The sequence below is a fragment of the Parasteatoda tepidariorum genome, chromosome X1, assembly GCF_043381705.1.
Source record: "Parasteatoda tepidariorum isolate YZ-2023 chromosome X1, CAS_Ptep_4.0, whole genome shotgun sequence".
NCBI lineage: Eukaryota > Metazoa > Arthropoda > Arachnida > Araneae > Theridiidae > Parasteatoda > Parasteatoda tepidariorum.
This window is the reverse complement of record NC_092214.1, coordinates 44368514-44390488: the sequence shown is the minus strand read 5'-3', so window position 1 is coordinate 44390488 and position 21975 is coordinate 44368514. Positions and strand designations below refer to the sequence as shown.

Below are 21975 nucleotides of genomic sequence, written 5' to 3'. Positions count from 1 at the left end.
TTAAGAAAATGAACACAGCTCGAAATTCGTCTTCAAGGACATGGATATAGCACAAAAAGCGTGTTTGAGAAAATGGACTCTGCAAAACAAGTGCCTTTTTAATCCCTGACCTAAATTTAACAACTAAATGAGGGAATACGTATTAACTTTGCCTTACTTTCTTAAAACCACTAAACATAATCATTACGGAGCAGGGAATAGAGAGTTCGTCTCCCATTGAGGTGTGCAGGGTTCGAATCCCAGCGATGGCTGATTGATACGAATTCCACAAACGGCTCGCACCGACCACACTGCTGGCGCAAATTATTCTCAGTGATAGACGGATCATAAGTTAGAGTCCCCTTACCGTCAGGCTAGCCGCAGCTTTTCCCTCTGTGTAAGGCAAATACGGGTTAGTTCCGTTAAAAAATCCTCAACTAAAGCAAATTTCTCTCGATACTTGATCCAGGAATCACCTTGGCTTCTCGATTGGATTCAAAACTACAAGGCTACGGAGCTCAACATTAGTAGTCGTAAACCCAAAAAATTGGATCGGTGGTTCAACGACGGTTATAAAATAAAATAAAATATAGAAAATCCATGAGTCGTGATGGCTCAGGAGATAGGCATTTAAGGTGAACCGGGTTCGAATCCCAGCGATGTCTTGTCGATACCAATTCCGCATCCGGCTTGCACTGACAACAGTCTTGACGTAAAATATCCTCAGTGGTAAACGGATCATGGGTTAGAGTCCCCTTGCCACCAGGCTAACCGTGTAAGGTTTTCGTGGTTTTCCTCTTAATGCAACGCAAATTCGGGTTAGTTCCATCAAAAAGTCCTCTACGAAGACAAATTTCTCCCAATACTTGATCCAGGAGTTACCTTGTCTTCTGGATTGGGTTCAAAATTAGGGTGGCTCGGGCAGTGTGTCTTACAGATGCAAATTTTCGGGTGATCTTTTCTTATTCAGAATACTAAACATTATAGTGGTTTTTGGAAATCTATATTCTTGCAACGTAAATTTAATACCACAATATTAAATTCATCGAATCTGTGACAACTTTGTAAAAACAACTGTTGGCTTTAAAAATGTTTTTAAAGAAGATTAATTAAAAAAATATACTAAAAAGTTAAGCATATGGATGACATCATATTACGAATTCGTTTGGATCCGTTAATCTATTTTTTCTTAAATAAGATAAGTTTGAAAAATCGAATCAAATGTTATGTCCATCTTCTTAATCACGCATTTTGATCTATGTCCAGAATAAAAAGTTAACCAACAAAGTGAAAAATAATCGAGAGAAATTTTTTTTTTTTCAATGTGTTCAATCACAGTTCAAACAGCTTTAAACTGATAAACATCAGTCTGAGCGAACTTACCAATTGGTTCGTTCTTTGGAAGAAACTCTACATAATTTTAGTATAAAAATAATTTTAAAGCAAAAAGAATTTTCTAAACAATAAGCTTCTTCGCTATCTTTGAAGCATAGATTTCAATTATCGATTTGCCATGGTAGGTAGAACAATATTTTTTTAAAACTTTAGTAACCAAAATTTCTACATTAAAACATAAATGTTATCACAAAATGAAAAAAAAATTGCGACCTTTTACAAAGTTGGCTGCTATGAGTTTTAAGTAATCCGATTCACTAGAAGATAATAAAAATAGCTACAGGGAACTAAAAATGCAAAAAATTCTAAATAAAAAAATTAACATTACACTTGTATAATATAAAAATTATTTACGAAATTCAGAAACATTAAATACATTTTATAAAAATGAACAATAGCTTTAACATAGCCATTTTTTTGATGATATCTATCAGAATACTCTTTGTAAATTGACACCTTCAAATTGATACTGACTAACTTCAAAGTAAAATAAGCGGAACTATATAAAGGAAATGATAAAAATTTCCAAGAGCAGATGTTCTGTGCATCTTAATCATTTTTTTCGCTTTTTATCACGAATGCTAAGCGTGCTTATCTGAAAATCTATTGTTCTTTTCAAAGGTTAATCATTTTCCTTTCAACCAGTGGTTCCGATTTCCATAAGGATATTAGCTCTAGAATTTTTTCTTTTGACACCAGGGTCACAGTATCAGCTTTTGGTTTCGTTTTGTAAAGCGATGGAAACACCATCATTTGGTGATTTGTGCGAAGTCAATTTTTGTTTTTTAGATCCTGTTTATGGCAGCCACCTTTGGCCTTCGAACAACTGACCCTGCACCACAAGTTATTTGACCGCCAATTGCGGTCCACCACCTACGCCTTAAAATACCATACTGATTTGACATTTTGGCTCATTTATTTCCTTTTCTCTTGAGGTTGCACATAAAGAAATGTTACTTCTTGAAAGGAAAATAAATATTTTTTTTCAAGAAAAATTATTTTGACAAGCATTTCAGTTATTTTATTGAAAGACAGTTTTTCGAAAAGGTTCAAGTGTCATTTTTTTTTTCGTTTTAAAGAAAGGAATAAATTACGTCATCATAAGATCAACTATTTAAACTTTAGCTTTGCCTATCAAAATATTGTACTATGTAATAGTCAAATGAAGGTATTGTTATGTTAGATTGCAGTATATGGTGAAAGTGATGTCTGCCGAACTTTTTTTTCTTACATGTGATTTATGTAGACGTTGTCACTTGTTCTTATAAGAAACCCTTTGAGCTCGAAAAGTTCTTTAAGAATCCTTTTACCCTTTCTCGCCTAAATTATTTTGATGGAAGTTTTTTTAAATTTAATTTTGTTCGAGTCAGAAATAACATTTTCATTCCATTTTCTCACAAATAAAACAAGATTTTTAATTTGGATTTTTTTTTATTGCAAGGCCATTAAATAGGGAAGGTACAAACTTTCTGCTTTTGTTAGAGTATTTTACAAAACATCGAACAATTTTTGATTTGCAATTAAGCAAAAGACAGTTTAGAGAAAATCCGCTTAGTTTTGTTAGTTTAAAAAAAAATATCAGTCCAGATGACCCTAAATAAAGTAAAGTTCTTAAGATTACTTTTATTTTTATCAGCGTTGTAATTTTAGCTTATTTCCTAAAAGAAACTAAAAAATAATAGCAATAAAAATAAATTAGTTTCAATTTAAAATTTACACACATGATGACTTACACAACTCTTAGGGATTCTCTGACTCTCAAAAGGGATTTTCTGAATTCCCTTTTTAATTTTAAGATTATTTTTTTGCTCTTCAGTAATGCAATAACTCTGATTTCCTGTCTAGTATAACAATTACAGATTGTTTGGAAAACTGCTACTTAGAAATTCAAAATTTTTTTTTTTATTTTTGTTAATTTTTTAAAATTTTCATTTTGCCGCTTGTTCAAGTTTTTTAAACCTCTAGTACAATTTGTCTTAACAGAAAATTAAAATAATTTACGAAAAAGAAAAAAGTTAGAATGAAAAATAAAAATAAAAGAATGATGAATAGAATGAAAAACAATGCATTAGAAATTGAGTAGGTTTAGTAATTTAGCTGTAAAATTCCCTCCCCCCTCCTGAATACCAGTTTCGTACTGAAATATGAAACAAATATTTTCTGAACTGCGCGGCATTCTTGTCTAACTTGAGAATTGTCTTAAAGTATTTGATTATCTTATAAATTAAAATGGTGATGCCATTTATTTACTCAAGAAAATAAGAACATCTGTTACAAGCAATTAAAAATTTTAAATTTTACAAATTCTGTCGAAAATATATCTAAGAAAGTTAACCTTTGTAGATCTGTACAGATATCAAGAAAGCAAAATAATTTCTTTACATAAATATCCATAAATTTCTTTCAAATTTTAACTTTTAGAAGGCATGTTTATGTAGAACAAGAATAGAGATAGTTTAAATATTATTTATGTTGCACTATTTGCTGATGCTACAGCTTCTTGTTCAGAAAAACAGTAATATAGATAATTAATTTCTCTGCTTAAAAAAATTTATTGCAAAATAACATTGATGTTTCTCAATTATTTTTTGAAAATTATAGTTGTAAATAATATGGATAATATGGATACACGAAGGTGGCTGGCATATAACGAAATGGTTAAAAACAAAATAAACATTTCAAGTGTCGCTTTCGCAAACTAATGTTCTCATTTGTCGTTAACTGCGGAATTTTTACACGATCTATAGCAAGTCCCTTAGGCTAGATCATCTTTTAAAGTATCCCGTCGAGAATCTTTTGAATTATTCATTACACGTAGTTTACTTATTTTAATGATTGAATAAAATTTTTATATTTATTTTGGAAAAAAAAGTTACGATCAGGTAAATATAAAATTAACTATGTTGCTTTAAAAATAGAATATAATCGTTTCTTTGGGTGTACAATTTCAAAGATTTATTTTCTTACCACTTACACAGTGTGAGGCAACTTACTCACGTTTCTTTTTATTGTGCTTATGTTATTTCCTTATGGATGTTTTGCTTTATTTTATGCTATTGAATAACCCTCGATCAGAACTCTGCTTGTATGGCGTTTTCTTTTTATGTATTATTACAACAAATGATACATAATTATTCACGTTGTTCTGTTATTTCTGAAAGTTCTTTTCAAGAAGAAAGTTGTGAAAAAATATTTTTTAATATCTTAAGAAAAAATTATAAGAAATTTAATAGCTACGAGAGTTAAAGTAAGATTCTCCCTATAGGAATTATTATTAATCACAAGTCTTTCAAGAATACACTTTCATAGAAAAATTTAAAATCGCTCCCGGGTTCAATGGATTTATCTGGAAGGTGAAATAAAATTAAAACTAAAATATTTCTCAGGATGTTTAATACCAAAGTGATAAACCTGCTGAAGATGAAAGATCGCAAAGGCATATCGAAGTCAAATACCATTGTAAGGTTTGAAGCTTTGTGAGAGGTGTAGTTAAAAGAAGCAAAGAAAAAGAACAGAAATTTTAACACATTAGTGCAGAAGTTTCGAACCTTTTTCCGATTAGTGTACCAGTTAAATTGCGGTTTATTATTTTCAGGCATCCATCCTTTATATAATAAAAAAAGAAGAAAATCTGAGCCACTGCTTTGATTTCAAATTTTGGAATTACGTTGTGTAACTATAATTGCTTTTTAGTTTAAATCTGGGACAAAGCGGTTTTTTACAATTCAATTTATAGAACACCTAGTCAGAAAATGCAACACACAAATACACTGGGTGGCAGCGCACACAGGTAACATAGGCAATGAAGCAGCGGATTTAGCGGCTAAAGACGCAGCAGCAGGTCACGGGATTCCCAGCGGTGTTCTGCTTCCACCATCGAGCCTGAGAAATAAACTTAAAAACATCACACAAAAACTTTGGCAAGCATACTGGGACGAAAATGAAAAAGGCTATACAACAAAATCATATTATCCTAAAGTAGACACAGACCGACTCATAGGCCATCCAGCAGCAATACAATTCCTTACAGGACATGGCTTCTTCCCCTCATTCTTACACAGGATGCAGCGAATAAACACAGACACATGCCCATGCGATGACACAGGTACCCCAAGTCACTACCTACATGACTGCCCACTAACTGAATCATACCACCTCAAAAAACCCAATGAACAAGGCAGAACGATATTTGCAGACAGTTTCAAAAACAAGCATATTATGCAAAAACTAATAAATATTCTAGCCATAACCAGAAACATCACAGACAATATGTCATAAACCTTATAATAACTTTGTAAAAATACTGGCAGCAAATACAATGTTGAGGTGTCAGGGCTCCAGGCAAACCATTGCTGCAGCATAAAAACACACTCTGGCCCCACCCCTGACCAGCAAGCATTTGGCAGGCAGTCAGTCAACACAAGCTGTTGTCCGTGAGGCAAATAAAATTTAAAAAAAAAAAAAAAAAAAAAAAAAAAAAAAAAAACTTAAGCTCGATCCACACAAACAAGAGATGGCTTAACTGTCTATAAACGCACACACAATAAAAAACAGTAATCTATATCATGATCCGCTAAAACACTGCCTCAACTACTACTCATAAGAAAAATAGGTAAAACACGCAACACAACATAAACAAAACATACATACCACACAAGCCTCACCACTGACCCTGCTCCCAGTCCCCGGGGACAGACAGTGAGTCCGGAGCTTTTCAGCTACCCGTGATGGCCATTTATGTTAAATGTAAAAAAAAATAATAAATAAATAGAAAATAAATAAAAAAATAAATAAAAATAAATAAATAAATAAAAAAAAAAAATACCTGTGACGTGACTAGCTATTTTATATTGTACTGTTATTGTCGATGTCCATCCTTTGAGTCTGTAATGTAACGCTGCTAGTTTATCTATGTAAAATTAAATTGTCGCTACTAGGCCGGGATAGCCTGGTCAGTGGGGTGCCGGGCCCATGTCCAAGAGTTCGTGGGTTCGGTCCCCGCCGGTCGAAGACTCCCCGTGTAGTAAATGGTGACTGATGCACGTTAAATCTGTCGAGTCTCAAAGTCCTCCATGTTCCCATAACAAATCAATACCTCTGGGGGTACCGATACAGAAGTTTCCTTGTCTTCTGGATTGGTTCAAAATTACAAGGCTACGGCGTTGAACATTTGTAGTCGTAAACCCAAAAATTGGGTCGACTGTTCAACGGCGGTCATAAAATAAAATAAAAATTCAATTTATAGAATTCATTGCTAAAAATACCTGCTCATAACATTCAGCCAATTTCTCATAATTTGTAATTTAGTATGAGTCCTCACTCAACTAATCATCATTTTTACTATTTCCCAAGAAAAGGTCAGTTTTTCCTTTAACATGAACTTCTATAGTGCAGGAGTACTTGTCTCTCGCGTTATGGAAAATGTCTGAATGGCTTGCCCGAAATTGTGCTTGTTTCTGAATCCGCCTTTGACAGCCGATGGTGTTAGAGTATTTTTTTTTAACTGTCTTCAGTGAATGCAACTGAACAAAAATAATTTAAAATTAGCAATTGCGTGCCATCAAAATATGTCACTTGCACCTAGTGGTAAGCGTGCCATAGGTTCGCCATCTCCTCAGAAGTGTAAGATAAGACATTTTAATGACATGTTTCACATTTGCCAATATGTTACAGAAGGTGTTTGCAATTCTGAACAGAAACACTGTATATGTTTGAATCCACTCTAGATATTCTTATTTTAGAGCAAAAAATTAAAATTGGAGCAGTTTGTGACATCAATCAAATGGAATGTTTAACAATAGTTAACGTTATACGTAGATCACGATCCAGAAAAATAATCTGAAGGATTTTAACTTTTAATAAATTGAAAAAAATCCAACAAAATATACTGGAAATTTTAAAAGTTATAAAATGAACCCATTGTGTTACTGAAGTAAAATAAATAAGTAAATACAAAATAAGACTATCATAAAAAATGGAAACCAAGGCAAATTTCAACTGTAACAGAAAACTCTTTTCTTCTGTAATCCTTTTTCACTGCATTCTTTGTTCAAATATTTTTAAACTCTAGAAAACAATCTCATAATTCATAGTACTACTAGTCACTGTTACGTTTTAACCTTTGCTCAATGTTCTTTTTTTTCCGATTTGTTTCCATTGTTACATTTGTTTGTTGTGACATTCATTACTATTACATAAAACACTTATAATTGAATTACTTTTTTCATTGAAAAGACAAAATGATTCAGAAAAATTAATAAATCGAGCAATAAATAACAGTTTTAATGTTTTTTGCCCTCTTTTAATTTGAAATTGAACATATAATTTTGAAAGTAGATCAAATTATAATTAAATGGAACTTACATTTGAAAATGTTTATGATGGGGTTGGATAGTAAATTACTCTTTATCAAAGGGTTCTCCTCTATTCATGAAATTGAAAGTCAATTAAAAACATAGACTTTATTCATAAAACAAATTACAAAAATATTTTATTACTTAATTCATAACATTAGAAATATTTCAATTAGAACCTATACTAACCCTGAAATGAAAAAAAAAAGTTGTTTACAATAGAGCTCCGATTGAAAAAAAGTGGTCATTGATTGCACGATAACTAATTATTTATTCATAAGACGACTGTTTATAAAATAAGTAAAAGATCAAGATCGAAATAAAATTAATATTTATTAATTTAACTCGATTATTTATTTGAACATTCATTATGCAAAGAGACAAACTTCTAAAAACCAAAAATATTCCACTTATGGAAAAACAATGCATTTTTGAATAATAAAATTCAATATAACCCATTTTATTTAATTTTTCTCATTCTTTCTAAGTAAGCAATTTCTTGTTAATTTTAAAACGTGTATATTATTGCTAATTATCGAATTAGTATTTATACAAAGATCCAAATATGGTCATATATATATATATTTATATCAAGAAATAATTCGGAAGTCTTTTAGACCCCCCTGCAATTTAATTAATTAAATGATACAATATAATTTTTCATATTTCTATTTCATTCTATATTTTTGGAGGTTTCGTACCAAAATATTCCTTTAGATCAAAGAGTATAGTTTAAAATTTAATGTTTTTATGTACGTTAAAAGAAAAACAGTCAAACTTTAAAGTTTATGAGGTAAAAACTTTAATTTAGTAAGCATTTCGAACAATACTAAGTTCAAAATTAAAAAATGTTTTAAGAAAGCATTATGTACTGTAGCTAATGGCTTATAGAAAATTATCATTTTGATCTATAGAAATTAACTTTTAATAAAAAAAATCTCCAAAATTACTTTCTCCTGGGAACTTGAACCATCTTGATACGTAATAACTTATTCTTGTTTTTGTTTCTGCAGGATGCGAAGATTAAGTTGAGACTGCTAGTTCTGCGATTTATTATAACGCTGCTTTTGCAGATAAGAAAATTATTTGAACCAGTGCAAATGTGATTATTGCCGCTCTTGGCGAGGGCTCCAAGTAGTGTACTTTCATGCTTACTGGGATCTTTGCAATTATATTTTCATTAAAATATGGTTATTTCAGAGAAATCAGATTATAACTATTAGTCAGGATTTCTGCCGCTAGTAACTATTAAACTGTTAAGATTTAGATGAGTTACTTTGGTACTTAATTCCCTTAATCGATTCTTTTGGAGAAAAAATTCAATTGCTTCTTGTATATTGATTGGGAAGTCCTTATTTAAAGAGCTGTGATTTGTATTGTAGTTCGTATTATACTTTGAATTGCTAATAGAACAATCTACATATTTATATGCACTTTAAGTCATTTGAATCGTCGTGTTCTACGCAGTGATGGCAGGTTTGGTGATTCTTGCATTCTTTTGCGATGTGCTGTAGGGTTGGGCATGTATAGCAATACTTGATTCTTAAAAACTTTTTTATGCGGCATATGTTTCAATCCATATTTAGTCTGGTTTTTGTTACTATAATTTTAAAGTGTTCAAATGGTTCGGCAATAACCTAGTGGTTGTCTTCTCTTCCATGAAGAGCAAGTTGCATTGTAAATCTATCACTTGGGTAGGTCCTTTATCTGGTCCATTAATGCTTTTGCAGTTACGTGGGTCTGAAAGTTATCTACGTTGTTTTGATATTTTTGATCAGCTGAGAACTTCTAATTTTTGGTTTTATAAATTCGTAGTTAGTATTCAGATGAGTTTGTTTGAATTCTTCTATTGACTGTCTAGAATCATCCTCCTTTGAAGTTTGAATAAGAATACCTCCCTTGCTAATGTTTATGACTCTTTCAATCCAATTTTCAGTTTTGTGGGATTGATCTTCTTTACTATCCCCTTTTTCGTCTGTTCTGAGGTCTCCGTCTGATTCCTCGGGTAGACTAGCACCACGTTCTCTTTTTGTCCTGTAAATTTTCTTTGAGTTGCCATTGATCTAGATCTACCACTTGCCTCTGCATCACTTTATGGGCCTTTTGTTATCTCATTAGAAGTTGGTTTGATTTCTTTCATTAGTCCAATAACAGTTTCTTTCGTCTAACCTAGCTTGGAGTGCTTTAATCTTTGTATTTTCTTCCATATCTTTCTTTTCACCTTTTCTTCTATAACTATTCTTACTATGGCACTGACGCTATTATTTATCACTGCTGTCGAAGCTATAGTTAACTTTTTACTGTCGATCACTTGTTCACTAATTTTCTGCAGCACCGCTGTTCTCCTTAAAAGTCATCTACTTCTCTCATTTCTTCCAACAGTTCCGTATTAATTGAGACTTTCATTTCTCCCGCAGAGGAGGATGAATCCACTGAGATCGCCGTACTATACTCTATTGCAAGTTAAGAAAAAGTCATTATCCTTATGGAATGCCTGTGTCTATGTGTACGCCAAATGGATGCCAAGCTCCCCGCGCGAACGCATATCAACCCTTGAAATGACGTTTCGCAGCCTTCTTTTTGCTTTCTTTCTTTAATCGTGTGAAATGAGGAAAACAAAACTTATTGAATAATCAATTAACAAGTTAAAAGAATTAATAAACATGATATCAAAACATCATAGCAAATATGTCTTTCTATTTGCATTTAAAAAAAATCTGATGAAAGAAAGATAAATATTGTTTCTTGTAGGCAATTTTCTCCTACAGTGAAGCAAAAGTATTCCTTACTTCGCATTTGGTTTGTTAGGGGCATGTCAGCATAAGATGAGCCATTTTTAGTGGTCCGATGAAATCCAAGTCCTCTTGCAACGTCATGTAGCTTCATTTTCAAGAACGAATGTTCTCATTTATCGAATATCCCGAAGTCCAGGAGTCCAGTAAGACTTCGAAACTATAATTTTTTTTAATGATTCTGTGATATTTATCGTAAAAGATAGCACCAATTAAATTTCTGTGTGTCGGGTTTAAATTTTAAAAGCTTTTAAATTGTTTTGAAAGCATAGTTACATAATTTGATAGCGAAATAAAACGAAACTATATGCAATCGCTGATCATTACTTAAATCATATATAGCAATGGTCTTTTCTCAACTTGCAACGTGGTATAGTAGTGGTAAACAACTAGCAAAATAAATAACTTGAAGTAAGTCTCAATTTTTACCGACGTTTGACTCAATCAGAAAAATACTAAGGAATTGAGTCTGAAAGTGCTCACCAGATCAAAATTTTCTTAAAAAAAATTTCAAATCTAAAAATTTCGTTTACCACTGCTCTGTAAAAACTTTAAATTGGTTAAAATTTGTTTTCTGTGTCCTCTGTGCCTTTATCCCCGTTAGTCGTCTTTTGGCATTGCTCGCCAGCACCGCTTGGTGGTGTTGATGGTGAAGAATCAGAAAAAAGGTGTTTCAGGTTTAAAAGAAAAAAAAATGGGCCTTTATGTGAGTATCGACAAAATTGGTTCTGTACCCATGTGCCGCCATAAAAAATTTTCAAAATAAAAGCAAATGAATCGAGAATAACTCACTGTGGCACGCAGGTCTTTGTTAAATATAAAACGTATTTGTAAAATATCTATTACAACGTAGTGTCGTTTAAATTTTTACAACATTACTATGGTTGCCAAGTTGAACCATATAATCGAGCAAATTAAACCTTGATCTTAATTAAACGGTATAATGTTTCAATTTGAATGTGAACTTGATTAAATTTTATACCTTATTATCATTGCGTCAAATTACGATTTAATGGTTTAAGGTACTATAGTTATGGCTCACTGTAAAACCGATTTTTTGAGAGTCTGTTTTTTTTCGACTGCGTATATATATATATATATATATATTGAAATATTTTATTACAAACTGAAACTAAGTCTCAGAATCAGTGGACTGAATACTGATTTAAACAACTCTAATTTATAGTTGTTTTTTCTACTCTCAGACGTGGTCTATAATCGTAACTACTTTGTTGAAACAAAGCTTCATAAAAATGAAAGCATGCAGATAAATCATAAAAAAAAATTTTTTTTTCTTCAAATATTTGTACAAAAGTTGATGCTGGAACTAAACTTCAAAATTTGTGGATTGAATACGAAATTAGCAACTATAAGAAAATTACCACTTTTCTACTGTCAGTCGAGGAGGGGGGAATAATTGTAACTTTGATCTTATTTTTCGTGTATTCCTCTTTAAGCATGTTTGCTACTTCCGAAAAGCGTTGAAAGACTGGTCTGAGAATTCTTTATGGTGCTATAATAAGGACTTAATTGACACTTAGGACTATGAATCAAGAAAGAATCTTCCGTTCGGCTATCACGATATCTTTTAGAGCGATTATTCAAAACTCTTGTTCCGTGCATAGTTTCAATTGGATGCAAAAAATGTAATCTTGAACTGATTTTTTTTTTTTTACTCTGAAACGTTCAACTATAGAGTTCCCCATGTAGTGTAATTATCCATATCAAAGATTATCAGAATTTAAGAGCTGAGTTGATGAACCAGGTAAGTGACATTTTAAGAGTGGTTATATTCAGGGAAGAAGTAAAAAAGAGGTATCTGAACTACTTTATTATAGATTTATTAGAAAATTGGGCTAATAATTCTTTGCTTATTTGGTTTATCACCACTTAATTTGAGATGAAAATCATGCAAGGATACTCAAAACTCATGTGGATTAGTTATCTCAAAACTAAAGTGAGTGCAAAAACAATTGTTACTCTAAACATACCCATATTGACCATTTTATGTCAAGTATTAACCTTTTTCTGATTAATAAATACCCCTGAATTACCTGGTTCAACCTTTAAGCTCTTCAATAGGGGTCAAACTTATCCGTGAAAACCTTTGACTTTATTCTGAATTGTAACAGTACATTTGTTAGGTGATAAAATGCTTAAAAATTAAAATAGGTTCGTTTCTAAATTCCGGTGATATGTTAAAGTGTAACACATTATTTTCTGTTTATATGGTTTTGCATTTAATGGTTAATGTGATTCAAGAATTCTAAAAGAATTTAAATTAGTTTTGGCGTTGAAATATTTTAAAGCTCATGGTGTCGTTTAATCCAGTTATGTAATACGACTTACATTTCAAGCATTTTGTTTCTTGTGCCAAGTTGCACTACATTCAACTTGGTGTAAAAAAACATTAATTCGCTGTTTTTTTTTCATCAATTTATTTATTAAAGTAATAAACTAAATTTTTCGATTAGAGTAGACGAATTGATGTTTGAAATTTATTTCGCACTTTTATAAGTTAGCCTGTGTTGTCTATGTTGAATCTCAACTGGTCAACGTTGATTGCATTATAGCATTGAATTATGTCTTAAGAATTCTAAATACTGAAATCCTCTTTTGCATTTATAATAATTTAGTTATTCGAAGAAATTAAATAAATAAAGAAGCATAAATTATTTATGAACAAATTGTTTTCTAAACTAATAAACGGGAAAAATGTTTTTAATAATACAATGAGAATATTATTATACAATAATAAACGCTTCCATAAGAAACCTTTTTTTTTCTTAATCGTCTTAAATTTCAAACTGTAAAAATGTGTAGTTTTCTTTATAAAAATATTTCAATGGTTATAACAGTTAATAAGTTTAATTCTTTCTCATAATAAGTTTAGTTTTTGCATATTATTGTGAAATTTTAGTTTTATGCTGTTAAATTTAGAAGTGAAAATATAATTCTTTCCTTATTCTTTTCAGAAATTACATTCTCTAACAAGATAATTTATTCTTGAGAAATCTGAAGACATGTTTGTAGAGGCTCTTTAATCTCGATCTCATAGGTAAGAAATTAAGTGAAAATCTACTCTTTTTTATCTACAATTCATTCCGAAAACATATTGTCGGAGAGTTTTTAAATCTGGACAGCTCGAAATGCATGTTTACAAAAATGGATACAGCATAAAATGCATGTTTGAGAAAATGGATACAGCATAAAATGCGTGTTTAAGAAAATGGATACAGCATAAAATGCGTGTTTAAGAAAATGAACGCTACTTAAAATGCGTGTTTACGAAAACGGACACGGAAAAAATGCCCCTTTTCAGTTTTCAACACAATTTTAACAACTAAACTTTCTTACATGTTTAAACACTAGCAAGGACAGGGTTTCATCTTGGAAACCTCAATTTGTAATGAGACTTGGCATATCAGTATTATACTTTCAGGGAATTCACCACTTAAAAAACAGAGCGCAGAAGTCAGCCAATTTCAAGAAAAATGTATTTGAAAATTCAAGAATACTTTGCATACTATGTAGTTAAATTTTTGCGGCGTAGTAGCTTAGTGGCATTGAACCTGCGTAGCAACGAGACGCCTATTATGTTTTATTTCTAATATTCTTTTTTCATAATAAACTGTTTTCTTTTTAGTTAACAAATAGTTTAAGGGAAATTTTATTTATTGTATTTTTTTATTAGATATTTCTTGATATTTAAATTACAGTAATTTAATCTTTCCATGAAATAAAAATGGCTAAAATAATAATCTTTATAAATAGCGCTTACAAAAAGGAAAAAAGTTGAAAGGTTTTAGTTTTATCATATCTTGTTTAGTAAACCATAATCTGGATAGAAAATTAACGAGAAAAAAAATGAATGCAAAAATGATTTGGTGATTTGCACGATTGTAATCATGAACAACATATTTGAAATTTATGTGCTGAAAAACATACTTTGTAACATTAAAAAATATTTCTCTATCGTTTGAAAATATAAAAGCGCACCAATTGTATATCCTTTTATTGAAAATTGGTGAAAGAAATTGACGATGAACTGTTTTTATTTTAATATAGTCTTTACGAGAATTCATTTCTCAATTTTGTTCAATTAACTATGCAGATTTTGTATAGGGTTTTAGATTTTTTCCTGTCCATAAAAATAAACGCCACAGATTGTATCAGATTAGTACATTTTTGAGGAATCACTTGAATAATTATGTTATACACATTTCATTTATTATAATCACTGTTTATTAATATTGGAGTTTTGACCAATATCCTTTAATTGAAAAATTTATTCCTGTAATTTACGTGTCAAGTAATATTTCATAACTAAATAATACAATAAATAAAATAATTAATGATATTTGTAATCAGAAAAATCTTTATTAAAAAAGTAGAAAGCAGAAAAAAACTAATTTATATCTTGAGCAATATTTAAAAATTAAAAAAAAAATCAGTGAAGAAAATTAAATCTGTTAGTAAATAGAAAAAAATCATTAATAAAAAAATGCGAAAAAAAGTCTTTTTGATGATTTGTGTCTCATTAAGCCGGATACCATGTCATTAGACAACTGTGTCGTCTTAGAAGTGCCTTTAAATGCATTAAAGTGGCAGGATATAGTAAAGTCGTGCCTTTTACTTGTAAGCATAATCATTACGGGTTAGAGTCATGGATCTTCGGGGTCGGGGTGGCTGAGGGTATATTACAGAAGTAGCTATACATTCAGGCGATGCCTTCGTATTTAGAACTTGAAACGATTAATTGAGTTTTAAAATTCTGACCACCATTATAAATTTTTAGCCCCCGTGGCAATCTTGTAGAAACAACTGTTGACTTTTAAAATCTTTTTAATAAAAGACTAATTTGATAAAATGTACCAAGTGATGCATGCAAATGGACGATATCACGCTACGATTTTATTTGGATTGAAATACTAGTACTAATGCAAATGGAAGATATCACGTTACGATTTTATTTGGATTAAAAGACTAGTACTAATGCAAATGGACGATATCACGTTACTATTTTATTTGGATTAAAATACTAGTACTAATGCAAATGGACGATATCACGTTACGATTTTATTTGGATTAAAGGGCTAGTACTAATGCAAATGGACGATATCACGCTTCGATTTTATATGGATTAAAGACTAGAAAAAAAGACTAGTACTAATAAAATAAGATTGCAAAATGGAATCAAATACTATGTCCATTTTTGTAAACACGCATTTCGAGTTTTGTCAGATTTAAAAACTTACTGATGATATCTTGTCTTGTAAATGATATTTTGTAATATTCTGTTAGTTTTATTATTCAAAATAGGATTTTAAAGAGTATTTAACTTCTGACCTTTAATATGCGGTCGGCACGTAAATATAAAAATAATTTTAAATTAAGCTTGAATTATTTTTTATTCTTGTTACGTTTGTCTCATTCTTTAAAGCTTAAAAGTTGTTTACACTCGTATTGTGAAATTTAGCCTTGATCTTTCGTCCAGGCGATTATTTGTCCACACAATGTTTCAGCCATGAAATTTTGTCCCCAAACATTCCAAAACCAATTAAATAGTAAAGTAAAAATGCGTGTAAAATGGGACAAAAATGTATTCCATGATTTAAAAATTCTCTCTGGATCCTTCTACTTTAATGCTTAATTTTGAAATTTCGATTAGAAAATTATTTTCAACTATATCATAGAATAAGTTTGTTAATAAACAATATAAGTATTTTTTTAAAATCAGTGGTGTCATTTTTTTAAAATCTTTTTTAAAATCAGTTTCCCTTTCCCAAGGACTTTATGATTACTAAAAGTTTAAAACCTAAGCCTTAATTAAATTGTATTTTATGGAATTCTCTAAACATTTTGTATATTACCCTATGATTCATTCTGTTAAAGTCTTAAACTCAAAATTTTCACAAATTAATGCTTATGAAAATATAAGGACTACCAGACCTATTCTTTTAATACTATGAATTGAGAAGAAATTTCAGTGATTAATTGCTTTAGAATGATTTTGTACATCTAAAATGCTTAGCACAAATTCTGTTTGATACGACATTCGAACCCAACTTATCTCTGACATTTTTCAAGGAATAGGCCTGTAAAATCTAAGTCATTCATAATACTTTGCATGCAAGATCTATTTCAGAAATAGGATTTTTACTACTTATATGATTATTTCAGATTATTGAGACTTCCATAAAAATATAAATACATTTAATTTTTCGTAAATTTGATGAAAATGTTTTTCTTGAAAATTTATGAGGGGCTTAAATATTTTTGTCACAAGTTCATTTAAAGGCATCGCCGGACAACTAACCTTTATTTTTATGTTTGTCTTTAAAAAATCAATCAAATAATACGCCAGATGATCCTCTCACAATTTGAATTTATAAACTTGCATCTCATTCCTACACTCTCGGAAAAGTTGACTCAAATTTGAACCATAATATCTATACCTTGGACCAAAATGCAATGTAAATTTCGTGCAACTTTATTAAGGTATTAAATTAAAGCAGGTTTCCATGAAAATTCAATTATAGAATCGTCTAAGTTTAAGGAGTACGATTTAACAAGCACCATATTCAGGCTGCAGAAAATTTGAAGGATGTAATGGTTCAAAGCACTTCAAATCTTCTTATAGCTTAGGATAATAAAGTGATAAGTTAATTTAAGTATTATTTAAATAGACTTTTAAAATTCGTGAATTTTAAAATTGCTATATATATCTGTAGTTGATGGTACTTGGTACAGACGTTCAAACTCAGAACTCTATCGGGCCTTTCGAGAGCCTGATGTTGTTAAGTATGTAAAAATCCAAAGAATTAAATGGGCTGGTCACATCATTCGAATGAACAGAGAGCGTTCGACTAACATAATTTTTTCGGCTCAGCCAATCGGATCAAGGCCCAGAGGTCGATCAAAGCTGAGATGGGCCGACTGCGTGGAAAGAGACTTTTCAGTCTTAAAAGTCTCAAACTGGAAGACAACTGCCAGGCGGAGGCAGGCCTGGAGGAAGTTGATTGAGAAGGCCAAGGCCCACCCGGGGCTGTCGTGCCATTGAGGAAGGAAGGAATATATATCTGTGCGCAATAATTAATGAAAGAAAATATATAATTTATTAGGTTTTACTAACTGCATGTAGGCTTTAAGTACATAAAACTCATAAAATTACAATGAAAACGATAAAAAAATAATAATAATTTTAATAAAAATAAGAAAAAAAATTCTAATTCTTAAATTTTTCTTCTGAAGGAAGGAAAAAATTTCCGACTTGTAGCTGCATATAAGAAATATATTATTCGTATACTATTTCTATCATATACTATGGATGTCATACACTATTTCTATTCTTTTATTTAAATTCTCTTTACTTTTTGTGTTTTTATATTTATATATATCTATATTAAAATTTAACTAAGTCATTTTTAAAAACTAAGAGGAAAGCCTATCAATAACGCACAGTCATCTACAAATTTGCTCTTAAAGGATTAAATATTACGAAGAAAATAAATTTGAATTGCTTAAATATAAAATTTGATTTTACATAAGAATAATATAAAATTCAGCAATTAATAAGTTGTAAAGGAAGATAGCTTTTTTAAAAAAAGAGTTTCTTAGTTTATCCTTCATATATTTTGTATATTACAATGTTGAAGTGTAACACCAACACGCAAACTTTGAAATGAACTATTCTGTATTGTTCATTGGGAGTTTCCAATGAAAACTATGTCCAGCATTTAGAAGGTCTAATCGTTCATTTCATTACATTTTTTATAAGCTTCGTCTGGAAGACGAAATGTTAGAAGGTGAATTGTGGTAGTGACGGCCTTGGAAATACTTGATCAAGGTCCGCTATTTTTTCATTTGCTTAAATGCTTTATTTCCATCTTCCTTATGTCACATATGCTTCCTGTTCGATAGTTTATTTAAATATTTTACACCTGTATTTATTACCTTGCTATTCGATATCGCCTGAAGGGCTACTTTGTAATATGATGTACGATTTATTGATTGCGGAAGTAATATTAGTCATCCTCACATTCCTATTTTTTTTAAGAATATTTTATTTCCGTTTAAATTTGATATTTTAATCCACATAGGTTTTCTCTGATTTGAATTAATTTCTTTGCGGTTGCTCATTTTAATATGCTAAAGTTTGGCATATCAAATATTCACTAAAAGGATTGTTATGTTATAGCTTCAACTATCAATGCGAAAGGGTATATTTATAAGTTTAAAAAAAAATAAGTAAATAACACAAGCAGTTAATATAATTTTTCATAACTGTGATCAGACACTATTTTTTTCGAATATACTTTTAACTTGTAATATTTACTAAGAATATTTATAAAATGTTTCAAACGTTTATAAAAATTTTCGGTGATATATTGTATTCAAAGCTATTAATATAACTATTTGATCTTTTCTTGTTTAATTTCACGTGCTAAACTAAAATTTAATGCCATGATTAAATTTTCAACGATAATTTAACGGATTTAAATTCTATATTTAAATTTAATACTAGTATTAAACTTTCTTATCAACGTTCTTTGTTTTTTTTTATCAAACTATGGAGTATAATATAGCAAAACACCTTTAGATTTAATGACCGAATTATTACTATCTAAGATACAATCATAAGAGATCGAGGATCTAACCAAAAATATACTACTTAAGCAGACGATATATTTAAGTACTAAGTCAGAAACAAAAACGTACTTTCTCTGAATAAACATACCTTTTTTGCCTTGTGGGTTTGAGTTTCTTTTATTCTAGAGATACTGGCATGGGGCTAGCCGTAATATGGGAAATATAATCCAAATAGTTTAGGTATAATAGTTGGACATTCTCTGGACAAAAATTTAAGCGAAATAGTTAAATTTAACTCCCAAGATAGCAAAATCCTTTGTATTTTTTTCATTGATTACGAGTTAAGAAAAATATAGCAATACTATCAAAAATAAAATCCGCTTACATCATTAAATATTTTCAAAATTAGAAAAAAATAGTATTTAAAATGAATTTCCTTAAATAATCCTTTCGCCTAATTTGGAGAATCTCAATTTGTCCGTATAAATCGGGTGATTCGAAACTTAGTTTAACGGTTAATTAATAGCTGCTGACGAATAAACGATGTGCAGTAAAACGAGTAAAAATAGATTTTTATGGAAGCAACATCTATCTCTTGAATGTCTTTTATCTGGAGACATTAGGAAAATCAAATAGCTATGCCTGGTAATCAAGTTATTTAGTTAAGTTTAAAATTTCAACTTAAAGTAATTTTTTATCCAAAGATTGCTCTCAATTTTTTAATGAAACCCCCATCAAGCGTAGGGTTTGATATACTCGGGAATAAACTTTAAAGATATATAACTTAATCAATAATCATTAAAATCGCGATATTTGTCTTTTTCTTCAATAATCTTGAACCTTCGTGTTGACTTTTCAAATATAGTTTTTTAATTCTCTGATAGATAAAAGTCCGAAGTTGAACTATTTTAATTACCAATTTTTATATATATAAAAAAAGTCTCTCGTTTTTGAAAATGATGTAGTATTAGGTTAGCGCAAAGTAAAAACAAAACTATTTAGACCAACTGTTTTAAAGTGGGTCAGACTTTAATAAACCATAAAATATTTTCGGATTTAGGAATGTTTTCCAGAATTCATCAGTTTTAATTCGAAAGTTCCATAACCATAAAAAGAAACTATTCTAGAAAATTAAAAATTTACATAAATGGCATTCACAATGAATGTTAGGATACTACGAAGCATAACACAAAAATTGTATTGCCGACTTGTCCGAAACAATTTAAAATTCTAATCGGGCATGTATTATTTACTCTTATCTGCTCGGAAAAACCGTAAAATATCAATTAAATGTCCCATAAATGTTGACAATAATCACCAAGAATCCGGATAAGGTGAATAAACGCCACCAAAAAGAGAAGAAGGGGATTAATATCGCTGCGAATAAAAAAATTTAAAAAATTGACGCAAAAGTCACAATTGCTGTGTGTAAGAAAGAGCCATATCATTTAAAAGTCGAATGTAGAAGATACTACACTTGCCGATAATACTTAATAATTTTGATAATAATACTTCTATGTTGATAATACCTAACACTTTTATGCTAACAAAACCTTATGCTTCTTTTTAAATAGTACTTCTGATTTATACTCAAAATCGAAGTGTTGATATAAACTTAATGTTGTTAATGTCATTTTATAATGACAAGTTTGTCTCGGCGCAAATTTTTGTGATGAATTCCATGAATTAAATTTTTTTTTTTTTTTTTTTATAATTCGGGCGTTTTTTGAATTGTTATGATTTGCGTGAAAATTGTTAAGTATTTATTTTATTTATCATACGTACATTTTAACGACAAAAAGTGCTTTTCCGAAACTCCAGGCTTATAACGCACTTAAATCATTAGCAAAATTTTGATTGTCCCGATGTGTAAAAGCGAACTAATCCGGCCAATGAATTACTCGCTTATAGAGAGGGAAATTGATCTAGTTCTGGAAATCTAAGAACTTTATTAGAAACTCGCCAAAGTGTTTATTCGATATTTGAAAGTATCTGCAAATAGCGTGAGTGCCGTAAGATCATTTTCGAGGCATAGAAATGTATTAAGCGATAGAGGACGAAATATAAAAGACAATAACTTAACATTGTACAAGATTTTACGCGGAAATTCTATTAAATTGAATAAAAATATGAATATTGCATGGAATTAAAAGGAATAATTTTTCAACTCTTTTATATACGTTTATTTCATTATTTGTGCCATGTCTTTCGGTATATATGTTGTATATATATATATATTTTAAATAAGTGTTCCCACGAAATTTTCAAAATTTTCTTGAGAACCTTCTTGGTTCTTTCTTACCCATGACAAACCTACAAAAAAAGAGAGAAAGGAAAGGAACATCCTGAATAACTTTTAATCTAATGATCTGATTTTCCCGTTCTAGGACTCCTTTTTAATGGCTCGAGAGGATGCCCTAAAATATTCTAATTAATTAGCAGACGATATTTTAAGTTACGAAATCAGATGCAAAAACATACTTTCTCTGAATAAACTTACTTTCTCTGAACAAAGCTTTTTTCGACTGATTCGGATTTCTCATCCTCAAAATATAGCCGGCATCTGGGAAATATGGTCTCCATAGTTTGATCAGGAGAGCGATGCAAAATTTAAACCCCCTAATGCTAGTTTTATTTTTTGCGTATTTCGCCATATCTCGAGAACTTTTAAAGCAAGTTGAAAAATCTTGAACGCATTTATAAAATTCCCTTACGTAAAGATAAATTCATGCAAAAAGTAAATTTTAGTAAATATTTACTATTTCTTTATTTTATTAAATAACAGTCGTGAAACTTTTGAATTTTTAGGTACATAAATTTTTACATAATTTTAAAGTATCTAATTTTTACATGGAGAAATACAA

General features: G+C 30.2%; 1 protein-coding gene across 4 annotated transcripts in view; it reads left to right on the top strand.

Moving 5' to 3' along the window:
• Nucleotides 1–21975, top strand: part of LOC107447991 (CD151 antigen) — a 161508-nt gene that overhangs the window by 30061 nt on the left and 109472 nt on the right. For all 4 annotated transcript variants that reach the window (XM_071187513.1, XM_071187511.1, XM_043051760.2 and 1 more), the window contains exon 2: nt 13495–13577. The gene's annotated coding sequence lies outside the window, so the exon portion shown is untranslated. The remainder of the gene's footprint in view (nt 1–13494; nt 13578–21975) is intronic.